This window comes from Balaenoptera musculus, chromosome 8 (assembly GCF_009873245.2).
Source record: "Balaenoptera musculus isolate JJ_BM4_2016_0621 chromosome 8, mBalMus1.pri.v3, whole genome shotgun sequence".
NCBI classification, from domain to species: domain Eukaryota; kingdom Metazoa; phylum Chordata; class Mammalia; order Artiodactyla; family Balaenopteridae; genus Balaenoptera; species Balaenoptera musculus.
Window position 1 is genome coordinate 13,252,837 of NC_045792.1, and position 18,982 is coordinate 13,271,818.

An 18,982-nucleotide genomic window follows, 5' to 3' on the forward strand; every position below is an offset into this window, starting at 1 on the left:
AGGCCATGGAGAGGCTCCCATCTTCCAGCAACCTCCAACCCTCGGGCCTGGAGCAGAGTGTATCTCCAGAGTGTCAAGTGCCATTGATTGAGAGGGCCCTGGGGGCATCTGGGCTGGGCCTTATAAAGGTGCCATCTGTCCCCCCTACTCACATCTGCCCACAAGCTAGCAGGCCCTGGAGAGCTGGGAGGGGGCAGCGGGGCCTGGCGGTCCCAGTCCCCAGATCACTGGACCGGGACGTGGTCATCTCAGAGTCAACCTTCTTCTTGCTCCTGGGCCAAAGAATGCAAGGAGGGGACCAGGCTGGCTCTTGTACACAATCATGGATGGAGAGCAAGAGCAGGTCACTGCCAGGGCAGCTCAGGAATGTCCCTATCTCCTGGATAGGATAAATCTTTTCTCCCAGAATTCCCAGTTTCACCTAGGCCCCCCAAGGGCTGAAGAGCCTTCAGGGGGCCTCCATCTCCCCCACCAAGTCTTCCCTTCTCAAGAGCCCCCTGGGGATCTATTTCTGGGATCAATCAGATTGAGCCCTAGCCTGGCAGCGGGTCAGGAAGCTCAGGAGGAGAAAGGTCCAGCGGAAGGCAGCCGAAGTGTGTGTAGCTTGTCTGAGAGGCCTGAGATAACCTATCTGGACTTTGACAAGAAAAAACTTATGCTATCATTCTACATTTCCAGCCAGGTGCCCAGCCTCTAGCCCCGCCCGCCCCCCCACCCTGACCTCAGTCCTCATCCCCAAGCCAGGACTGTGGACCCAGCTATGTCTGCAGAGAAGACTGACCATCCCCTCACCACATACAAACTTGTACAGAGAAGGTCATAACCCCGGGAGCACACTGACCCAGCGTAGGTCTGCTAATTTGAGTTCCATTTTTATAAAGCGGGGTGAATCCGTATATCATAGTCACTACACCCTGATTTCAGCAAGGCATTTTTCCAAATGTGGACAAGATAGAGAAATATGGGCTACCTGGTACAGCAAGGTAGGTTCAAAATGTCTGTACATTGGTGCCCTGAGGTTCCAGTGTAGTTTTACAGACTCTCTCTTTTGCTTTGCTTCAGCTCTCATCATTTCTTTGGATGAAGAAAGTGTGCTTATTGAAAACTTATGGGTAAAAGAGGTAGAGTCGAAAGGAATTAGGAATATTCTGTATCATTAAATTCGTCATTGAAAAGGTCTGTAAAAGATAAGAGCTTAGATCAATTATATCAAAACCAAAAAATAAAATTTAACAGAAATGAAAAAAATTTTTAACAGAGACAAATGTAAAGTCCTTTATTTAGGTTCAGAATTCAGTCACATACATTTAGGTTGAGAGAGTCCTGGTTTATTTGCAGTTCATGTAAACTTCATTGACTACATGTTTAAAATGAGTTAGCAGCTTCTGAGGTTTGCTTAAATTGGTAGATACAACACAATGTTGTTTAACTTAGCTGTTCAATGACTACACCAATTCCCCCATTGTTTGTTTTTTCACTTGCTTGCTTGTTTATTTGTTTTATTTTTAAATGTTATTGCTCTGTTAGCCTCAGTCTTTCCACCCTGCCTTCAACATAGCTTCCCTCACGGTCACAAGATAGCAGCCACAGTTCCAGGCATCACATCTAGGCTCAATTTTCTACTAGAAGAAGAGACCAGCTCTTCTTGTGTCTTTTTAAAAAGGGAGGAAACCTTTCCCAGAAGCCTCTAGCAGGCTTCTCCTCCACCTCATTAGCTAGAATTATGTCACGTACCCATGCCCTTGTCAAAATCATTCATTGGGAAGGGAAATGGGGTGACAGAGAGAAGAGATACGATTAGGTAACCAAAAGTTCCTGCTCTGATGGCAGCAAACTTCCTATCATCAGAAATGTTCGAGACTGAATAAAACCTAGCAGAGATATAAGAGGAGATTCTGGTAGTGGGTCGGAGTTGGATGTGATGACCTTGAGGTCCTTTCCAGCCTAGAAGATGTCAGTCTTCTATAATTCAATAATTATACATGGCTCACAAGTGTACACACTTCCTCAACCAAGGACCATGTCTCTGGTTGAGATCTCATGAAGTAGACTTTGTGACTGAAGGCAATCTCCACGCCCTAGTGGTGTCCCTCACTTCTCACTGCTCACCCTTCTCTCTCAAAGACCCCCTTCTTTGTCTCCTTCTCTCCATGACCACGTCTGGGCACCTCAGAATATCTCAAGAGACTGGAGTAAAGAAACAGACAAAAACAGAACAGGGGCCGATCCCAGCCTCCCACCCAGGTGTGGGCTCTCGGGGTCCAGCCAGGGAGGGAATTAACACCCACAGTAGCAACACATCTGTGGAGCCACTATTGTGTGTAAGACAAAAGGAACCAAAGGAAAACTGTCCGTTCGATTTCTGACTCAAAGAGCTTGCAGTATAATTGGAGGCAGGAGACAGAATACACGATGCAACCAAAAAATAGTCATTCTATTTTCATAAACCACATGTGAAAACCAGCCAGGTTTCTTATATCTAAAGAGAAAAATAGTCATCTAAGATTAGTACTCAGCGACAGAGGATGGAGACAGACAGTAAATGCTCTGGGAACACAGAGGATGAAGAACAGTGTTATTAAAAATAATAGTAGCTGACGATAACAACAACATTGGACATTTCCAAATATGGTAAGACCGTCCCTTGCCTGGAGACCGTGACCAGCGGCTGTGCATCCCCACCAGGGAGACTGGGTGCCAGGGAAGATACAGGAGAGGTCCGCACCTGCTCCTGCAGATGTGTGCCCACCTCACTTCTGATGAGATTTTTGTACCCTTGCCAAATACAAAATAGGACATTATCATGTGTTTGAAAAATAGCAACTCCCAAATTTTGAAGAGTATCCTAGGTGTTGGGCTCAGTGCTAGGAGCTTTAAGTACATCATCTAATTTAATTCTCAATGACCCAAATGCTCTCTTGAAGCCCCTTTAAGGCTTTGAGAGTCACCCTTTCCTTTAGTCTTCAGATAAATATGGTTCCCCTCCCCATGCTCTCCAAGATTCCCGAGAATTGCCAGGACCTGGCATTTTCATGATTCCCTCTCATTCTGATGTCCTCTTCTCTCTCAATCCTGTTCTGCCTCAGTTCTGGAGTTCATGCCTTTTTTGTCTTCTTGTTCATCTACAGAAGAGGGGTACTTAACCAGCGGTGGGGTGGGTGCAGGGAGAATCCAGGAAGGAAGGCTTCCTAAAAGAAATGACAGGTGGGGTGGCTCTGCTTTTTCCTTAATTTTCCCCCAAACATTACTAACATAAGGAGGGACTTAGAACTTTACCGAAAGTTGAGAGTAGCTGGGGAAAAGATGGGCGCTTCTCTAAGCCCAGCAAACAGCTGGAAATTTAAAACCCAGACCTGTTCTTGCAAGTTCCACCTCCCCCAGGCACATCCTCTGAGTCCTCCCTTCAGCCTCTGCCCTCCAGTGCACTGCTAGACCCTCCCCACACCTGCGCCACTTTGGCCCCCTCTTCCCGGATTTCACTCTGTGGGGGTGGGTGAGAGGGCTGGCTGGACAGCTTTACCTGTCACACTCCAAAGTGCGTCATTTTCCAAAACAAAGATTCCTGTCGGTCTGCCAGCAACTGGCACCATTCTCTAGAACACAAACCAGCTAGAGACACACACTCGATTGGCAACAATCTGCGATACAGTGACCACAGTTACGCAGGGAGAAACCGAGATTAGAGTGGTTATGAAATTTGTCCAAAGTCACAAATGATGGGGATCTCTGGTTTGAACCAGGTCCGTCGGCTCCAGAACCACTCCTTCTAACTCTGGCAGTAATCTTCAAAGAGGCGAGCCTTGAGGGAACCTTGAAGGAAGGGAACGTGCCCGACAGAAAGCAAAAGGCATGAGGCAGAGCCTGAGACCGGCTGAGCTGCGGGGAGTGAGCAGAGGCGAGCCCGGAGGCAGGGAGCCCGGGCGGAGGCTGGAACAGAAGGAGGCCTCCATGCCAGGGTGGGAGCCACTGGAAAGGAGATAAGGGGGTGGATTGGGAAGCTAATTAGGAGGGGAAAACCTCATGGAAAACTGGATCAAATCAAACAGGACTGAACTTGGAGGGTGAAAGAGAGAGCAGCTCCAAGCATCACGCCCAGATCTCTGACGGATGTTCACTGAGGGGGTGACCACGGTGGGAAGGCAGGGAGGGGCGTTTACAATGCGTTCGGTCAAGCGTGCGCATGTGGAGATGGACGTGCCTCTGAGGCATCCACGCAGAGATGTTTGCACGCTGCTCTGCGTATGGGTTTGCTGCTCCTGAGACAAGCCCACGCTGGAGAGGCGGTCATGGGCCTACAGATGGTAATTAAAGCCATGGGAGGATGAGCTCAGGCTGGGAGAAGGTGTGAGAGAGAGGAGGCGAGGACCTTGGACAGAACCCCAGGAGCATCCCCAGGAAAGGGAGGGGCCCAGGGAGAATAACCGGCAAGGAGACCAAGAGACGAGAGGCCAGGCGGTCAGAGGGAGCGGGGAGGACTCATGTCAGGGAATCCGGGGGCGCAGGAGGGGCGGTGGGGGGGCAGGCGGCAGAGGTCCACGTTGTCCAATGCTGCTCCAGAAACATCCTGAGAATGACCATTGGATGGATTTAGAAACAGGGTGTGGGGTGTTGCAGTGGGGCAGGGGGGACTTCAGAGACCACTGGCGATTCCCTTCAGAGGAATATCACCTGAGAAGTAAAGGAGAGATGAGAACATAAGACAGCAAGATATGGAGGAAAAAGGATAAGATGTTATGAGACGAGACAGGTAGGGGTGAGGGAGAGAGGGTTTGGTTTTGTTTTGCGTAAGGAGAGTTGAGCAAGGGTAAATGATGGTGGGAAGGAGCCAGACAGTGGGTGGAGAAGGCTGTAGACAGCAGAAGTGAAGATGCAGATGGAGGCCGACCAGAGACTTCTGAGGCTCGGGGACGGAGGGTCCCACTGGCCTCTCCTAAAGACAGGCTCTGTCAAAAACATCTGAATCCACAGAAATCCACTAGAGATCTGGGCACAAATCCATGGTCCCAGGAGGGTCATAGGAGGAACGGAGATGCTCCTGAAGGAACATCCTAACCCCTTGTGAGGCCAGGCTGGCAGAGGAGAGGCAGTGTTCAGGAAATGCAGTTGCACTTTGGGTCCTTCTGGCCATCGGTGACCAACCCCCCCAACCCTGAGCACAGGGGCCCCAGCAAAGCTCTCTCTGCCCACCCCCCAGGGGCTGTGTGCATGGCCCTTGGACCACCCACTTGAGCTGCCCCTGCCTGTCTGCATGGACTTGGGCTTCAGTATCTCTCTGCGCTCTGGGGCTTACTGTGTGACTGGGTGCAGAGTAAGCTGGCTCCTGGCCCCTTGATTCAGAGCAGAGGTGTCCCAGAGGCTTGGTGCCCAAGAACTCAAGTCCTTCCTTGAGCCTGTCCTCCTCACAGCCACCTGGGAGCTGCCTGCAGACCCAGCTCCTCCAGCCTCCCCTCCATGTCCCCAGACTTGGTTAGTTCCACAGGCAACCCCATTTCTCCGGCACAATTCCAATGGTGGCCCTTTATTGAGCACATGCTACTCATTTATTCATCCGTTTAATGAATACTTATGGAGCACCCCCGTGTACCCCGCGCGTTACAGATTGCTGGGGATCCAACGGTGAACAGGCAGATTCGTCCCTGCCCTTGTGCAGCTTGCAGCCCTCTCCCCTAGTGTTGTGCCTGACACTTGGCTTCCTTTATCCTATTTATTCTTACAGCAACCCTGTGAAATAGACATTACTACCTCCATTTTACCAAAAAAAAAAAGAAACTGAGGCCCAATGTGGTTAAAAATCAGGCAGCTCGTAGTTGAAGAACCTTGATCTACCACCCTCAGAGGCTCTGTCTCCTCCAAGCAGAGCTGATCCCGAGCTTCTCTGCGTTTGGGGTCTCCCAGTTCCCTTCTTTAGAGCGACTCCTTCCCCTCCTTCCATTTCCTCCCTCCTTCCTTCTCTCCCTTCTCTTGCTCTTTGGAGGAAAGGGTGAGTTGTTTGAGTCCAGAGTCCCAGGTCTAGCTGGCGAACCTGGAGCTAGCAAGTTGTTAGTTTCACTGCTTGGGGCCCACATCCCCTCTTCCCTGAAAAGAGCATGATTATCCCGGCCCTACCCTCTCCAGAAGGCGCTGGGAGGATTAAATGGGGTCAGAGATGTGAAAGTGCTTTCCAAGGCACTCACAGGCAAGGGGTTATTCTTATCAAAACTTTCTCTAAGCGGAAGCCCTGGGATCAGCAAATTACTTGTTAACATGCATTGCAGTCACTGTATTTCCTGTCCCAGGCTGTTTACACTGCAAGCCCTTCGCTAGCTGTGTAATGAAAGGGTTTTCCTCTTCTGAAGGAATTTCAGGTGTCATCTAACAGGGAGCAAAAGGAAGTGGGGGCCTTCCTTACACTTCTGAGATCCCAGCCAAGGAGGGATGAAAAGACAAACATGTATCAAGTATTTATTACCTGCCAGGCTCTGGGCTAAGCACTTTGTCCACAGCACCTTTGTTTATTTCTCACAACCCCTTAAGACTAAAATACTATTTTTACTTTACAGAGAAGAAAAATAATTTATCTGAAATTGCAAAGCTTTGAAGTGGTGGATTTAGGACTTGGACCTAGACCTGTCTGATTCCCAAACTCATGCTTTTCCCACTGAGAAAAACCCAATCCTGCCTGAAATCCCTGCTGAAGCCACCTCCTCCAATGCAGCCTCAGCAATGTCACTCTATGACAATCACTGATTTGCCTCCCTGCCTGCCCTGTACCAGACAACCAGCCCTGTAAGGACACGGACTGTGTTAAATTCATCTTCGTATTCCCAACCATCAGCACAGTTTGCCTGGGCCACGGAAGCTGAATGGTTAATGGTCAAAGAATAATTTCTGTCCTAAAGATAAAATCATGACTCTCACATACAAATATAAAATCAATCTGTATCGAAAATCTTATTTCACTCATTAATTAATGAGGGAACCACTGAGATGTTACAACTCGTTCAAAGGAAAACTCAAAAGAACCTCAAATATGTATGTCTTTGTCTCCTCGGGCTGTCATAACAAAATACCACAGGCTGTGTGGCTTAAACAACAGAAATTTATTTCCCATAGTTTGAAGGCTGGAAGTCCAAAATCAGGATGCCAGCAGGGTCCTTTCTGGTGAGAGCTCTCTTTCTGTCTTGTAGGCGGCTGCCTTCTCACTATGCCCTCAAGTGGCCTTTCCTTGGTATGTGCCTGTGCAGGGAAGGGGGAGAGAGAGTGAGGTCTCTGGTATCTCTTCTTATAAGGACACTAATCCTATAGATCAGAGCCCCACCCTATGACCTCACTTAGCCTTAATTACTTCCTTAGAGTCTGCATCTCCAAATACAGCCACACTGGAGGTTGGGCTTCAACATATGAATTGGGGGCAGGGCGAGGGGGGGAGGGCCACAAACATTCAGTCCATAACAACATGCAAATAAGGAATGCTAACATGAATTTACAAATAGATGTAAAATGGGTCTATCCACAGGCAATAACCAATTGCATTCCACTGAACACAATTCAATTACATTTTTAAAGACAACAAGCCTTTGCATTATTATCGGTTTTCTACCACTTGCAGAGCTGTAAAATAGCTCAAAGACAATGAAAAGTTGAAAAAAAAGAAGAATATGCTAGTCAGGACACCTAATTATCTTTTTGGTCCATTTCAGCCTTTCACAGTGTTTCCCTGTAGAATGAATCAATAAAAGCAGTTGTCTGGGCTGCCACAGGAATTGTCCACTCCCTCAGCCATCCCCTTATTCTGTCTCTCTTGGATTGCATTTTTACACATGTCTTTTATCACCCTATTTCCACCAGACAAGGGGTGGTCCCACAGCCTGTCCCCTAGGCCTTTCAACTGCCAATCAACTCCCACTCACAGTGACACTAACATCCCAGACTCACAACTACAGCTGCCCGTGGAATATCTCCTTTGTCTAGACTGGAGAAAGTAGGTAGCATCACAGTGTACTAAAAGGCAGAGGGCCTCTCACGTCAAACAGCCAACATCAAGGGCCCAGGTGGGCTGGGGAGATGAGGGTCCTGCAATGCTTGGATTTCCTAGCCACTCACATTTGCACTGGCCCATGGAAGATCTCCATAGCCCAGGAAAGAGGTGCATTACACAGTCGTACAGGACAGGGGCATCCCCAGGTCACTCAGGCCCCAAGGGCTCCCTTACCAGCTGGGCACTTTGAGAGGTTTCAGGTCTTTGCCAGAAACAGCACCTGACAGAGGATTGAGAATGTAAGAAAAGACCAGGGATGTGGAGAAGGCTTCCGCTGGAAAATCAATGGAAAGCAAACCCTGGGATGTCTAAATGCCAAGTGGAGCCCAGCTAGCTCATTGAGAAATTCAGCCTTGGCTTCAGAGCCTCTGGAAATCCAACCTTTGCTCTGGGAAAACAATTTCTGATTCCTTTCTCTGCCTTCCTTTTACAAAGGTCAAGTTCTACCTGCAAAATGGAATTTGTGGTGCAAGTCCATGGTGTTTATCACTAGAACAGTCCATGCAAACTGGACAAGGTCCACAACAGCAGTTGACAGCCTCACATCTCTAGCCTGGACTAGCAACAGCCTATAACCAGTTTGCTGGTTAGCTCAGGCTGTTAGCTTAGTCAGCTCAGGCTGTTACAATGGTGTATCACAGACTGGGTGGCTTACAAACAACAGAAATTTATTTCTTACTATTCAGGAAGCTAGAAGTCAGAGATCAGGGTACTAGCAGGGTCGGGTTCTGATGAGACCCTCTTCCAGGTTGCAGACTTCTTATTGTATCTTCAAATAGTGGAAAAGAGAGTGAAAGCACTCCCTTGGGGTCTCCTTTATATAGGCACTAATCCCATTCATGAGGGCTCCATCCTCATGACCTAATTACCTCCCAAAGGCCTAGCCTTCTAACACCATCACATTGGGTGTTAGAATTTCAAATATGGATTCAAGGGGGACACAAACATTCGGTCCATTGCAGTGACCTCCAGTCTCACCCCTCCAGCTCATCTCACACAGACACCAGAGTCACTTTCTAGATATATTTGGCCTTATCATTTTCCTGCCTAAAACTTTTTGATGGCTTCCAATCACCTATAGGGTAAGGCCAGTGATGTTCAAGGCACTCCACAGCCCTGCTCAGTTCCCCATCCTCCTCTCTCATCATCACTTCCTGATCCCCACCTTATGCTCCAGCATCACGAACTCCTAGTAGTTCTCTACTCATCCCAGGGCATTTCTCCAGGCCTTTACTCATGATGTTTCCTCTGCCTGGAATACCCATCTTACATCCTTTCCCTTACCAACTCCTATCCCCCTAGGAGACTTAGTTCAAATGTCCTCCTTTCCCCTCCTCCTACTCTCCCTCCCCCTGTCATGAGCTCTCTGCTCCAACATGCCCTTCACTCCATCACTCTTGTTAGTGTGTCTGCTCCCCCTTCCACTAGACAATGAACTCCTTGACAGCTGGAATCATTTCTTGTACTACGTTAAATAGTCTCCCCCCAAAATTCATGCCCACCCGGAACCTGTGAACACGACATTATTTGGAAATAGGGTCTTTGCAGATGCAATTAGTTAAGATGAGGTCATACTGGAGTAGGATGGATTCTAAATGCAATGTGACTGGTGTCCTTTTAAGAAGAGGGAAATTTGGAAACAGACACCCAAGAGAATGCCATGTGAAGGCAGAGACAGACTGGAGTGATGACTCTACAAACCAAGGAGTACCATGCATTGTCAGAAGCCACCAGAAGCTAGGAGAGAGGCATGGAACAGATTTTTCTCTTGAACCTCAGAGGGAACATGACCCTGCTGTCACCTCGATTTTGGGTTCCTAGCCTCCAGAACTGTGGAAGAGTGCATTTCTATTGTTTTAAGCCACCTAGTTGGTGGTACTTTGTTACTGCGGCCCTGGGGAAATAACAGATTTCTTATTAAGGTCCCTAGCATGGTGTTTGGTTCACCAGTATGTGGTCAGTAAATGTTGAAAGAATGAATGACTGAATGAATGAATGAATGATCCTACAGTACTACTATCTGCCTCACTCCCTGGTCTCAAGGAGCAGCCAAGGGAGGGAAGAGGGACTCAGGGCTAGAGGACCCATTCTGACCAAGGGAGGCAGGCTTAGTCAACACATCTTAATTGAGTACTTACCATGTGCAAAGGCTCTACAAGGTATAGTGAATCAGACAGGGCTCCCATGCTGACAGAAATGACCTAAAACCACAGATAATTCAGCCAGTACCCAGGGGTGGATCTGCCTTACAAGGAAGTCTAGGTGATGCTCCCATCAGCGTGGGTGACTAGAGCAGAGCTGCTGAAGGAAGTGAAGATGTGGAGTTTGCAGAGGAGAGGCTTTTAAGGGCAGAGACTCCAAATATGAGACGGACATCGTGGATAAGAAAGATGTATTTCCTGTGGCTGCAAGACCGGATATTTGAAATTCACAGAGAAACAAACTAAGGGTCAGTCTGAGACAGAATTTTCTAATACAAGGAGAAAGGAACTAACAATGTTGAATGCCTGCTCTGTGCCAAAAAACCAAATCTGGTTTATTCATACAATGGAATATTTTCAGCCATAAAAAGGAATGAAGTACTGACACATGGTACAACACAGATGAACCTTGAAAACACGATGCTAAGTGAAAGAGGCCATGCAAAAGGCCACATGTTATATGATTCCATTTAAATAAAATAGGCAGAATAGGCAAATCTACAGAAATGGAAAGTTGATTAGTGATTGCCTAGGAATAGAGGTGTTGAGGGGATATAGAGAGTGACTGCCAATGGGTACCAGGTTTCCTTCTTTTTGGGGTGATAAAAATGTTCTAAAATTGATTGTGGTGATGGCTCAGCAATTCTGCGAAATTCCTAAAAATCACTGAATTGTATACTTGAAAATATTGAATTTTTTGGTATGTGAATTATGTGTCAGTTTAAAAAAAAAGTAAGCCATTAAAAACCATTAAGCCATGGTTTTAAGCTGGGAAGTGATATTTTTTGTCTGCATTTTAGAAGGAAGGCGCTCTGGCCATGGGGTAGAAAACAAAGTGGAAGCAGAGAAGTTCTGACAGTTCTGAGGCTGTTACAGAGTCTTGGTGAGAGATAATGGTGACCCAAACAAAGGAAGTAGCAGTGCAGATGGTGAGGAACGGTCAGATCCAAGAAGTATTTAGGATAGATGTAGCAGGTTTAAACATATAGTCATAACTGAGATATGCAGAAGTGTGAATTTCTTTATCTCTCTATAACTGAATTCAACTTCGTTCTTGCGGTGGTTTTTAAAATGTCCTCAAAATATCTTGACAGTCATTTCTTCAGAAGGTGGAGTCTAATTCCCCTCTCCTTGAACATGGACCAACTTCAGTGACTCACTTCTAACTAATAGAATGTGGCAGGAGCGAGGCTAAATAACTTCCAAAGCAAGATAATAAAAAGATCTCTCTCTCTCTCTCTCTCTCACTGCTCGCTCTGGGGAAAGGCAGCACCATGCCATGAGGACACTAAAGCATCCCTGTGAAGAGCCCCACGTGGACAGGAATGAACCCTCCCATCACCAGCCAGCACCAACTTGCCAGCTGTGCGAGTGCATCATCTTAGAAGCAGATCCTCAGACCCAGTGAAGCCCTCAGATAACTGCAGTCCTGAGCCTTCGGGTTTTCTAGCTGTGGCCACACGGAGCAGAGACGTGCTGTCATTGCTGTGTCTCCACTGAGTCCCTGACCCACTGAAACTTGTGAGAGAGAATAAAAGTGATTGCTGTCCTAAGCCCCTAAGTTTTGAGATCATTTGTTATGCAGCAATAAATAACCAATACGGTTCTGAAGCCCAATGTCTACTGAGAGCAAAGAAGTTTTCACCTTGCCAAGTAAAGGTAATTGAGTCACTTCCCTTTGAAAACTTAAGTCTCTTTGGGGTCAACACGCAGCAGATTCCAGATTCAAACTCCCTATCAGGGCTTCTGGTTTTCTCTACTCTTGCCTCCTCCCCAGGACGCCTCGTACATGGCAGGGGTTTAATGTAACATCATGGCCCTGAGCAAGGGCTCCCGTGTCCTCCCCTGAGGGCTAGCTTGTCCTCTGTGGTCCTTGGGCATTGATTTCTGCCTTTGCTGCATCTGCCACTGAAGTGGCTATGGGCCAGGTGACCTGCGTGATCTGTCCCCCGGATGAGGCTACTCTATGTAGTCGTACAGAGCTTCGTCCAGGAGGTCTGCCAAGGGGGTGAATGGGAACTGAAATCCCAGGAGGAGGAATTTTGTTTCAGTTTCTGGAATTCATCCTCCCTAAATTGAAACAAGATATTAAAGTTTTAATAGAGGCAAGATCCAGCCCAGCTCTTGCACAACCTTGTCTCACTCACCTCACTGTAATCCCAACCCTTGTTCCAATAAAACTTTACTTATAAAACCAGGCAGCCGTGATTGCCAATTTGATTTTTTTTTTTAAGTGCTACAGTAAAATAATATTTATCTTGATTATTGGGTTGCTCCCCTCCTGCTAGCCCTGACTTGTCCCACCAGCCCTCATCTCTCAGATTGGGGGCCACTCTGGATTTCCTTGTTTCCAGCCACAGGCCAGGAACCAAAAGGGTAGCAGGGGAAGGCTGCCGCCAGAGGCAGCATCTCAGGCCTCTCCCTTAAGCTCTGCAGCGACCACCCGCTGCTGGTGCAGGACATTCTGGGAGTTCCAGAGGGAAGCAGGGCACAAATTGCCTTGGGCTTGGCAGACTCCCTGGGTGGTCTCTATCACCCCCTGGAGTTCTGGTCTCTAAGAGAAAACTGAGGGTGGGGAGGACAGAGAAAACGCCCATCAAAACTCCAGCTCTCTGCCTCTTTGGGCACCCCAGCTTCCCAAGGAGGAGCACCTCCACGTGTGGTACAGCAACTACCCTCAAGCCCCTAATCTGTGGTTACTGTTTTTTCATTCATACATTCATTTAGCCATTTATTTCACAGTCAACCCTCGATCTCAACTATGTGCCAAGCATTTGCTAGATTCTAGAGATACAGAGAAAAATTCCAGTACTCGTGGGTCGAACAATAAGAGGGACCAACATTTACAATTATTAAAGTCATGCACGTAGGGACTTCCCTGGTGGCGCAGTGGTTAAGAATCTGCCTGCCAATGCAAGGGACACGGGTTCAGGCCCTGGTCTGGGAAGATCCCACATGCCGCGGAGCAACTAAGCCTGTGCGCCACAACTACTGAGCGCGAGCTCTAGAGCCCACGTGCCACAACTACTGAGCCCACGTGCCACAACTACTGAAGCCTGCACGCCTAGAGCCCATGCTCAGCAACAAGAGAAGCCACGACAATGAGAAGCCCGTGCACTGCAACAAAGTGTAGCCCCTGCTCACCACAACTAGAGAAAGCCTGCGCACAGCAACGAAGACCCAACACAGCCAAAAATAAAAAATAAATAAATAAATAAATAATTTTTCTTAAAGTCATGCATGTAAAGTGCAAAAGTCACTTTATAAGTGCGCTCAGGTTTAGTTGTAGCAGGGAAGAGAAAGTGATTACCTCTCCCCAGAAGCCTCAGGACAAGGGAGGTTGGATCTCCCCAAGCTGACAAAGAACCTGGAGGAGTAGCAGTAGTAGAAATAGAAGTAACAGGATTGATTTAAAGAGAGAGAGAGAGAGGCATGTTATAGGGCATAGTATTAGGCAATTGACATGAGTTCATCTGTCACCTGGGGACAATTGTAATACCCTTTTATGAGGTTGTTAAGAGCATTAAATGAGATACATCAAACACTCGGCACAATGCCTAGCACACAGCAAGCGACTGTGTAAGCACAATGTTAACTATTATTAGCCATTCAATCTTCAGTCTAATATGAGAAGCATTGCATGAGAATAAAAGTTTAGTTGCATGGATACACTTTCGAACATGGAGAAGGTTAATTCAATCAACAGTTAAGCATCTACAACATCCCTAGATACTCTGTGGTTAACTTTTAAAAATTCAATGACCAATCCTGAGTTTAAGCTAAGCCTTTCTGGAGTTTAAAGCTAAATGGTTTCTCTCTTAAGCTCAAGATCTTGCCAATCAAAATCGCTTTGCTCATAGACTATTGTTACCTGCGTCTGAAAAATCCATTCGGCAACTCAGTTGATGTCTTTGTTCTAGGCTGTAGCCACCCTCCCCAGAGGCATCGATGCCACTGACTCAGTGGGTGCAGGCTACCCAGTGTAGGGGAGCAAAACCTGCCATCCCAAAGTGTCTCTTTGGCCTGTGGATTATTTCAAGCTGAAACAATCAAGGCCCAAAAGACTCAGATAGGAACCTTGACCTTCTCCCTAACTGCCTGAAGGATTTAGATGGAGGGCCTGTTACAGGAATAGGGATATCACCAGAGAAGTCGGGGTTGGGGTTGCGGCCGGCAGGGGAGACAGAGATCAGAGACCACTCTGTGTCCTATTGTCTCTGCAGGGCCCAGCGAACATTTGTTTACCAAACATTTGCTTTTCCATTTCCTTGTGAATTCCCTTCCTCTCCTTTGAAGTCCCAAACCACTACCCCCAATATCCTCTTTTGTCTTTAGCTGAAGACAGTATTTAAGGTGAGGAGGGTTTCAGCCATTTTGGTGAGTCACTCAGTTTTTCTGGGTCTCTCGCATGTATACATGTTATTAAAATTTTGCTTTATTTTCTCCTGTTAATCTGTCTCACGTCAATTTAATTCTTAAAACAGCCAGAAACCTAGATGGGTAGAGGAAAAAATCTTCCTCCCCACCACCGGCAATAGGACACACTGGTCTAATATTTCAAAACCATTATTCAGCCCCTTAGGAAACTGGCAAGATTTAGGGATGAGGCTTGGTTAGATAAGGGGTGAGAGAAGGCTTAGACCCAAGGGGCTTAATTTACAGAAAGGTTTGTCTTTGAGGGGACTTTTTTGTTCCTCCCAGGAGGGAATAAGACATCCTGCTAAACTATTCCACTCTGTGGGAGCTGGGAGAGCATATATAATATTTACTGAGGCACCTACTCTGTGCCAGGCTCTGTTCAAAGGGGTCCCCCCGAGGACTGGGACAGTTCTGCTTCTGTGACTTCCACCTAAGGCACTTCATGGGGATCTCATGGGGGTAGAATTGTCCCGGCTCTTGGGAGGTTAGAGTGATGTTATTATGTGATTGGAATTTAGAAAAGTGAGCCTATACTTCCACCAGGATTCCTAGCGTTCGAAACCTGCCCTTTGGACACTGATTCTGCTATTTGTGTTTTCTATTCCTATTTTCTATCTTTCGAATACAGTGAAATTTGAAAACACCAGCCTGTTTTTGGCCATGTTCAGAGAACCAAAGAAAGGATTTAATTTCAGCCTGAGCTGAAGTTAAAAAAGAAAAGCTGTCCCCTCTCTCTTGGGGGAGGTGGGGAGGGGGCTGGTCCCCAAGGGGATGTGACGTCCCAGGGAGGACTCTCAGTTACTGGGGAGGCCTTGGGAGATGGAGAGAGGCTGGGCTCCCGATTCCCCTGGTGTCACTGTCCCCTCATCCCGAGCGGTTCGGCTGTTGTTCCCTTCCTGCCCTGGGGGATCCATGAGAGCCCCTTCCCTGCCCTCTCAGTATTTCCCTTGTCACTTGAGCTAGTCTGAGAGGCTTTCTTTCTGTTACTTGCCAGTCACCATCTTAGCTCAAAGGGGTGATTCTAAGAGTGAGAATTATTCTGGGCTAAGAGAGAAAACTACCCACCCAAAAAAAAAACCGCCCTCAGAAGCTCCTGATCCTGTCTTCCACACAGCAGGCCACTTAGGCCTTTGTTCGTTCCACAAATATCTATTAAGTGCTTACTGTGTGCCAGGCACCAGGGATAAGAATGAATAAATAAAGACACAGCTCCTGCCTTGAGGAGCTCCCTTCTGACGGGGATGCAGATGAGTAAAAGGGCCGGGTGAGCGTCACAGGAGTAAGCAGCAAGAGCCCCAGTTCTGGAATTCCCTCCTTGGAGGACCAGTTAGGCCCGTTAAAATTAACTCCACCAATTAAAGGCATGGTTAGAAGACAATGCTGCCTGTCTTCCTCTTTATTTTTAATTGCAGGGCCTGGCCTAAAGTTGTCAAACCATTTATAATTAGAGCAGAGCTTGTGAGCAGGAAGCCTGGATCGGGGAAGAGAAGAAGGGGTGGAGAAGACAGGGGTTCCCTGCCCAGCACCCCTCCTCCACCCCGTCCTCTGGGCCTGGCCCCGGGGTCTCTCTGCCTCCCGGACCGTGACCAGCTACCGCCCCACTAAGGGACTGGGTGGCTGGGGGGGGGCACTCTCCCCTCTGGGCGCACACCCTGATTATAGTCATTAAGAAGTCACCCTGAGCGATGGGAAGACCAGTGCGTACATCCGTGGCCCAGAAGGCGGGAGGCGGCGGCAGGGTGAAGCAGGACCAGCTGGGACTGGAGCACAGATGCCTGGAGAAAGAGAAGCGGGTGAGGCTTCTCTCCTGCCCTCTCCCTGCAGGGAGTCATCCATCTCACCCATAGAACAGCCCACATTGGCACAGCACAAACTGTGAGAGAGGGCCAGCCCAGGGCACGGGGCTCCAGACAAAGGTGGTGCCCCTCGATCAGCCTCGGGGTACCAGCTCAGCTTCACAGCACCCTGCACCCACGACGAGCAGCAGGGCCGAGTCAGGGCGCTCTTCCCATAGGCCAGGGCCAGGGAAACGGCTGGGAGGAAAAGGCCAGAGTAAACCTGCTCCCTAGACACAGAGAGTCCATGAACTTGACTTGGTCGGACCTGGGCTCCCAACTCCACCCTCTGCTCAGATCCAGAGGGACGGGGCCCCTCTTCCCGTCGTTCAGGGTAGCTCCAGGCAAACACAGAGGGTGATCCGGGGTGGCCCAGACCCCTGAGTTCCCAGCCCCCCTGTCTACCTAAGCCAAAAATAGGGAGGCGGGAGACCCATCAGGCTGTGAGGCACCCAGCGCCAAGGCCTCCATCTCACCAGGCAGGACCCAGGCTCCAAATGCTCCCACCTCCCACCCTCCCCTTTCCAAGGTAGGGACCAGGGGAACCTGGAGCCAGCCAACCTCCTCTCTCTCCATCTCCCACCCAGCCTGCAGTGACAGTGCTACTCTGGACTCAGTCCTATGTTCCTGGAAAGCATCCACGGTTCAGGAATCCCCTGCCCTTTCGTGTTCCAGGAAAAGGCTCACTGCAGAGAACCACACTTCCCCAGATGACTTAGATCCGACGCGAAGATGACTCGCTTGTTCACCTGTGACAGTGCCAGAGACCCTGCAAATGCCCACTCTCTGTCTGTGAGAGATGATAGCCCAACCATCTGTCCCCACTGGCCAGTCTGGATGAAATGCCCACTAACTTGACCAAACTTCAGTCAGGCTGCTCTCCCCTGAACTTTGACCCACCCCCCGCCTGAGCCCGCGCATAGGACTCAAAACAACCCCTCCTTAACGACCCCTCCCAGGACTCCGCTGACTGCAGGGAAAAGTGTTCCCTGATCAACTGTCCCTTCAGGCCACCTGCTCATCCCACCCCCGACCCCAGACACCTGATTTCTTCTAGCCTTGTTTACTTTTCTCTGTTAAAAAAAAAAAAAAAAAAAAAGCCCTTTTTGTCTTATCTTTGAGATGCTGACGTCCTATAGCAATTGTCTTTTTGAATAAAATCTCTTCCTCACCTAAACCCAATTTGTTCTTTATTCGACACCAGCCCAGGAACAAAGACCCTTCCCACTTGAAATCACCTCTCACAGGCCAGCCACCTCAGTGACCTCCACGTGACTTTTGTGCCTTACCAGCTCCGCAGGTCACCCGGTTAACAGTTAACGGGTGGGAACTCCCCTTTCTCTGCTCCCAACTAGCTTCAGGATTGTCTGGTCAAAGGCTTTCTGCTTAGTAACGAAAGCAAGCATATCTTAGACGTTGATTATGTGCTGACCACTGTGCTAAGTACTTCACAGGCATTTTCTTGACCCTTGTGAGCTGGGCACTATTACTGCCCCCACTTCTCAGATATGGAAATACACGTTCAGAGATGTGTGTAGAAAATAGAGTACAGGAATGAGGACAGAACCATTCAGCCACAGGAGGGCAGACTCATGGGTACACCCCACGAGCCTTAAAATATCATCGTTTTCTCCTTGCCTTAGAGGTTTAGTTCTGAGGATTAAATAGCTGAATATACACCACGCTTAGAACAGTGTCTGGCACACCATAGGTGCTATATAAATACTAGCTATTGCTATTAGTATTCCTAATATGATGATAATGGTAATGTCATTTTATCCAAAGGGTTGGACAGTGCTGAGTTAAGTAACTTGCCCAAAGTCATACAACTAAAATGTATCTACTTCTAATGTGCTATATGATTTACTTCTATATAACCCCACTACTTACTTATTATGTTCAGTGCTTATTGGCTCCACAACTAGAATGTGAGCTCCCCAAGGGCAGAGATCTCTATTTTGTTCACTGCTATGTGTACACCTAATGCTTAGAACTGGGTCCAAAACACAGAGAGTGCTCAATAAATATTGCCAAATCAATGAATGAATGAATGAATTCCAAAGCTTGTGCTCCCAATGATTATGCTCTAAGGCAGCCTTCTGATCCTAGACCTGCAGCCTCCTTTTAAAGTCCGTCTAAACAATTCCTGATCCAGAAGGTAAAAAGCAAACAGAAAACAAAAAACCAAAACAAACCAAAAAAACACTCAGTCCCCCTAGCCCCCTTAATAATAATTCCTTTACTTAGGTATGAGATTTGTGGGTTTCCAGAAACCTTTCACATGCATCACCTGGTTTTATTATCCATAGATGTTTTTATTATCTCCAGTCTACAGAAGGAGAAAATGAGATCCAGAGAGGGAACCTGACCTATCAGCCCGACTCACCCCCGGGTTCCCGGTCCCCGCCCCCGCAAGCCGCCAAGCCGGCGAGCATCCCGGCTTCCTTTCTACTCTGCTAATTATCCTTTTAACTCGCGCTGGCGTATTTTCGCAGCGCGATCTGCGGGTT